Genomic DNA, 5373 nt, shown 5'->3' on the forward strand with positions numbered 1-5373 from the left:
CTTTCAAGAAGCAGCCTAGTTTCAGAGGGTATGGGAACGTAGAATCTCCATTGAGTGGTTTACAACCTTTCTGGACGGGGCTGGTGAAAGGAGATGGGGTAAGACTTTTGTGGATCAATAGTGAATAATTGCTATCAGGACTAACTGTGAGTGCTGCAAATGTAAAGGTAGACGTTTTGTAACAAAAGGAGGGGAGTGGTTGATCTTGCAGTCCAGGAGCAGAGGAACAAAGAAGCAGAGGACCCTCGGACAATCAAGGGAGAATGCTGGACTTATCTATAGAAGCAGTGACACCAGAGATGGAGGCAGAGACGATGACATGGAAAGATGGAGCAGCTAGGGACCCTGGACTCAGGGAAGGAGAGGGGCTGTGTGATGACAGTTGGGGATGTGCTTTTGGGTGTGCCCTTTGGTTGTTTAAATGGTTGTATCTTCCTGAATGCTTTGTTGTACATCAAAAACAAACAAAAACATTGGGAATGACAGCAAATGCTGTTGAATGATGATGCCTGAAGTGGATTGTGGCCATTGCAATGAAACAAAATAAAATAGGATGAATGTAAAGCTGACTTCTCCCATGTAAACTATTACCCAATTAACAATAAAAACTTTTAAAGTACTAATTATAATAATGAATTTGTTTTGTTTTATTCCTTTCAACTCTTCTCCAGATTCCTTAGAAGCTTAGAACTTTAAATAAAAATGGAAAACTTTTGAAAAATTCTGAAGTTAATTTCATGCAAAAACTATGAAAGTGCGGGGCTGTTCAGAAAAAGAGTCAGCACTAAGAAAACTGAACTGTTTGGGACAAGTTATTTCCCTAGAGCTACGTGGATAGAAGAACCTTAAAAAGGAGAGAGATCTTTTTAATCTACTGTTTGAAATTTATTTAGAATACCATTTCTTCAGTTAACATGTTGGCTTACTGCATTCCAAGGGATTCTTGGCAGCACAGATGTATTTAGGATGCAATTAATGTCAGTGCTATATTCAGTTAGAATTTTCACCCATCTATTCTCTTTGCATTTCATTGCTCTAAACTTCCAGATTTAGCCACTGGTGTTTTGGAAGAGAGATCTAACAATGGATGGATTAGTTTTGCAGAGTCCTAAAGGCTGTGTGCATTCAAGCGAATGTATTTCATCACACAATCTTGCTGTGGAAAAACTCACTCAGTATTACACAACTAGATATTTCTCAAGAAATATTTGTTAAAGATGATTTTCCTTTTGATGGATATATATATATATAAAGCTTGCTATTAGTGATTCCAATTCCACACTTCCTGTTGTTGTTCAGTGCCATCAAGTCAAGTCACTTACTCTTAGTGACCCTGTATGGAATTAACAAAGCTATAAATCTTTGCGTAGTGGTTACAAATTGGGCTGCTAAACTTCAGCAGTTCGAAACTACCAGCTGTTCCACAGGAGAAAGATGAGGCTTTCTGCTCCCATAATGATTTCCTGCTTTGGAAACCATGTGCAGGGTCGCTATGAGTCGGAACCAACTCCACAGTACTTAACAGCAACAGCAGCAAATCTTTGCAGGAACAGAAGGCCTCATCTGTGGAGTGACTGGTGGGCTCAAACCACTGACCTTGTGGTTAGCAGTCCATTATCACATGGAACCACCATGCTCCCAATTCCATAGTGCCTTAGACAGAAAAGGTCTAATGCTTTCATTTTTCTTTCCATCTTAAATTGTCCTTTTTCCTTAAATATTTCATTTTTTTCTTAAATGCATTACAATGTCATTTCTAATAAACAAAGTCCCAATTTGCTAACTGATCATCTTTTAAGCATTAACATTAAATAGGTTGATTTGCAAGGGAGAATATGCTTCCTATGAAGATCTACAAAGTGCATCACACATTTGAAATGTAGTTTTAATGATAATATGTTAGCCAATCATACCCATGTGGACAGCATAGTGTCAAAAAATCTCTTGTGTCTTCCAAATACAAGATTCACTTCTGCTTCCTGGTACCTGGAACAGGTAGTTTACAAAGAAGACAAGGTAGACACTCACAACATCAGAAATGTGATAGTTCTGTAACTACTTAAACAGTAAAGCAATAGCCATTGAGTTGATGCTCACATATGATTATCCCTTGTGTGTAAGAGCAGCACTGAGCTTTATAGTGTTTTCAGTGGCTAGTATTTTGGAATTAGATCACCAAGGGAAGAATTGTCTCTAAGTCACATTTCCCAATTAAAGTGCTATGGCAGCAGAAGTGTCCTGAAATACATTAAAATATGTTCCTTAATAAAAAGGTTTCTGTGGCTATCAAAGTTAATGAAATGCTGGACTAAACCAAGTTAAGCTGGCTTCCAACCTCTGAGATTTTCTGGGTCATTAACACATTGTTGTTGTTAGGTGCCCTCAAGTTGGTACCAAATCATAGTGACCTTAAGCACAACAGAACAAATTACTGCCATGTTCTGTGCCAATCTCACAATCGTTGCTACTCTTGAGCCCATTGCTACCTACTATCACTGTGCCAATCCATCTTGTTGGGGATCTTCCTCTATTTTTGCTGACCTTTCACTTAACCAAGCATGATGTCCTTCTCCAGAGACTGGTCCCTCCTGATAATACGTCCAAAGTATGAGAACGATGTCTGTCTTCCAAGAAACATTCTGGCTGCACTACTTCCAACACAGATTTGTTTATTCTTCTAGAAGTCTATGGTACTTTCAATATTGTCTTCAAACACCATTTCTCAAATCCATCAATTCTTTAGGGTCTTCTTTATTTATTGCCCAACTTTCACATGTATAGGAAACTCTTGAAAATGCCATGGTTTGGGTCAAGAGCACCATAATTCTCAAATCGACATTTTTGCTCTTGAACACTTTACAGAGGTCTTGTGCAGTAAATTTGTCTAATGCAATATGTGATCTGATTTCTTGACTGCTGACTCCATGTGTATTGATGGTTGATCCAAACAAAATGAAGTCTTTGACAAATTCAAGCTTTTCTCCATTTATCTGGATGCTATTTATTGGTCCAGTGGTGAGGATTTTTGTTTTCTTTACATTGAGATACAACCCATATTAAAGACTGTGGTCTTTGATTTCTTCAGTAAGTATTATAAGTTCTCTTTGCTTTCAGCAAGTAAAATTGTATCATCTGTGTATCACAGTTTTTGTTTGTTTGTTTTGTTTTTGGTTCAAGTTAGCATTTTATTAAAAACAGGAAGAAGGGTGCCTATCCACCCTTTCATCTGGCTCAGAAGGGTAACTCCCCCTCCCCAATAAAGGACAGGGAATCTATAACACTGAGATATGGCAAAGAGGGCTGACAGCCCCAGACACTCCTAAGTCTTGTTACCAAAAAGTTGTCTCAGCTATGAATTCTAGAAGGAGATTATACTTGGCTCTTATTTCCCTCATCAAAAATTAGGAAGATGAGCTTTCTCCTCCACTGGCCCAGTAGTGGAAAAGGGAGAGTAACTTCTAATCTGTGGGCCTCATAATCCAGTACCTTCAGCATTCACCAAAACCAGGCTTTGGGAAGGCTCTGGCAAATTGTTTAACCCATTGTCTGAAGTCAATTAATTGTTATCTTTTTTCTGGGTCATTGAGCAGAAAGAATTTGAAATCCTGGAGTTTAGCAGTCTTATTCTTCACCTCCAAGCCAATGCTGACACTTTCATCTATGAAGTCCACAACTTGCCAGAAGTCATCCTCCCAGAATTTTCAGAAGGTCAAGGTTGTTGGGACCCCAAGCTGCAGGCCCCCAGGAGTGATGGCACTTGGGTCTCCAAGGCAGATGTTCTTATTGGCAGTGACTGATACAAGTTCCAGCACCCGCTTAGCTTGTGCTCCATCCAGGCCCTTGGGTCGAAGGTCTACGAACACCAGGTGGTTGTTGGTGCCACCAGACACCAAAATGAATAGCCTTGCTCTAGCAGGGCATGGGCCATGATCCAAGTATTTCTCAGAACCTGCAAGGAGTATTCCTGGAACATGGGGGTGCAGGCCTGCTTTAGGGCCACAATTACTGTGGTAATAGCATGGTTATGGGGTCACCCTGCAGCAATGGGAATACAGCAAAGTTGATTCGGTCCTCAAATGTGTAAAGGATCTCATGACCAGACTTGGGGTCCACAGCCCACACCCCTTTCTGGTAGAAGATTAGTCCTGATCTGCCCCCTCAAAGGGTCTTATGAGTGGTGGTGGTGACAACATATGCATACTTGAAAGGTGAAGGGATCACGCTGCTGATGTGAGCCATGTCTGCCAGCAAGTATGCTTTGATCTCATCACACACCTCTTTCATTCAGACATAGTCAATGAGGCGAACATAGGTACTGGTCTCAGAAACAATGACAAGTGGTCAGAAAAGCCAGCAGTCAGTGCTAGTTGGTCATAGTCAATAAGGCCAGTTTGAGGATTCAGTTTATAGAGCTTGGACTCAAAGAAGATGCATGTGGCTGAGATTCGCTTGACATCAAACATATAGCCCTGGGTGAAATGGCCACTGTAGGACAGGTCCAGCCCCATGATTCGGTTGTGGGGCTGAAGAAGAACAACTTCTCTGGAACCCACTCCAGAATCTCATTGTGCCTTATCTTTCTGTGGCACTCTGGGTCCACGTGCAGTGTTTCCTCAGGCAAACACCCAACATGTCAAGCATGACCTCCACATCAAACTGAAGGGCCACATAGAGATACACCTCTGCAAATCTCTCCAGATTTACACCCAATATCGCTCCAGACACGCCTTCCAGTTACACATCAAACATCTTCTCTGAAGTCTGCACCACAGCCACATTCAGCTTTGCCTTTGGATGCCACTCCAGGTCAATGTGGACTATGACATCAGAGTCATGCTTGAGAGGGACATGAAGATGCCCCTCTGGAGCTCTCCCCAGTGCCACACCAAGCATTGCTGTGGGACCAAGCTCAACTTCCACATGGAAGGTCTCCTTGGGAACCCACTCCACAATCACATCAGGCCTTGCCTCTGGAATCCACTCAATACAGATGTTGAGCTTCACCTCTGTAACCCACTTGAGATCCACATCAACATTCAGAACTGGCTCCACATCACACATGGGGCCACACCCAGATTCTGGTCCAGGTCCACTGCGACCCTCACCTCTTTAGTCATCGTTACATGCACAGCCAGCCTTGGCCATTCCTCCAGAATCAGCACCTGAGTCAGGGCTCACCCAGAATCCTCTTGTCACTGACCACACAAGGCATCTTTTCCTTCTTTGGGTAATTTTGTTCTTCTATTACTTTTACTTGATCATTAAGTTTTAGGTTTCTGCAAAAATAAAATTTCATTTTTGTTCATTTAAAAAAAAAAAAAAACACACACAAAAAAAACTGAAGTAATCATAAGGACCTTTGATTCTATCCAG

General features: G+C 41.4%; 1 pseudogene; it reads right to left on the reverse strand.

The window, feature by feature from the left end:
• Positions 1-3488: 3488 nt before the first annotated feature.
• On the reverse strand, positions 3489-4526 carry LOC102826805 (annotated as a pseudogene).
• Between the last annotated feature and the right edge of the window lie 847 nt (positions 4527-5373).

This window comes from Chrysochloris asiatica, unplaced genomic scaffold (assembly GCF_000296735.1).
Source record: "Chrysochloris asiatica unplaced genomic scaffold, ChrAsi1.0 scaffold00147, whole genome shotgun sequence".
In the NCBI taxonomy this organism is placed as follows: Eukaryota; Metazoa; Chordata; class Mammalia; order Afrosoricida; family Chrysochloridae; genus Chrysochloris; species Chrysochloris asiatica.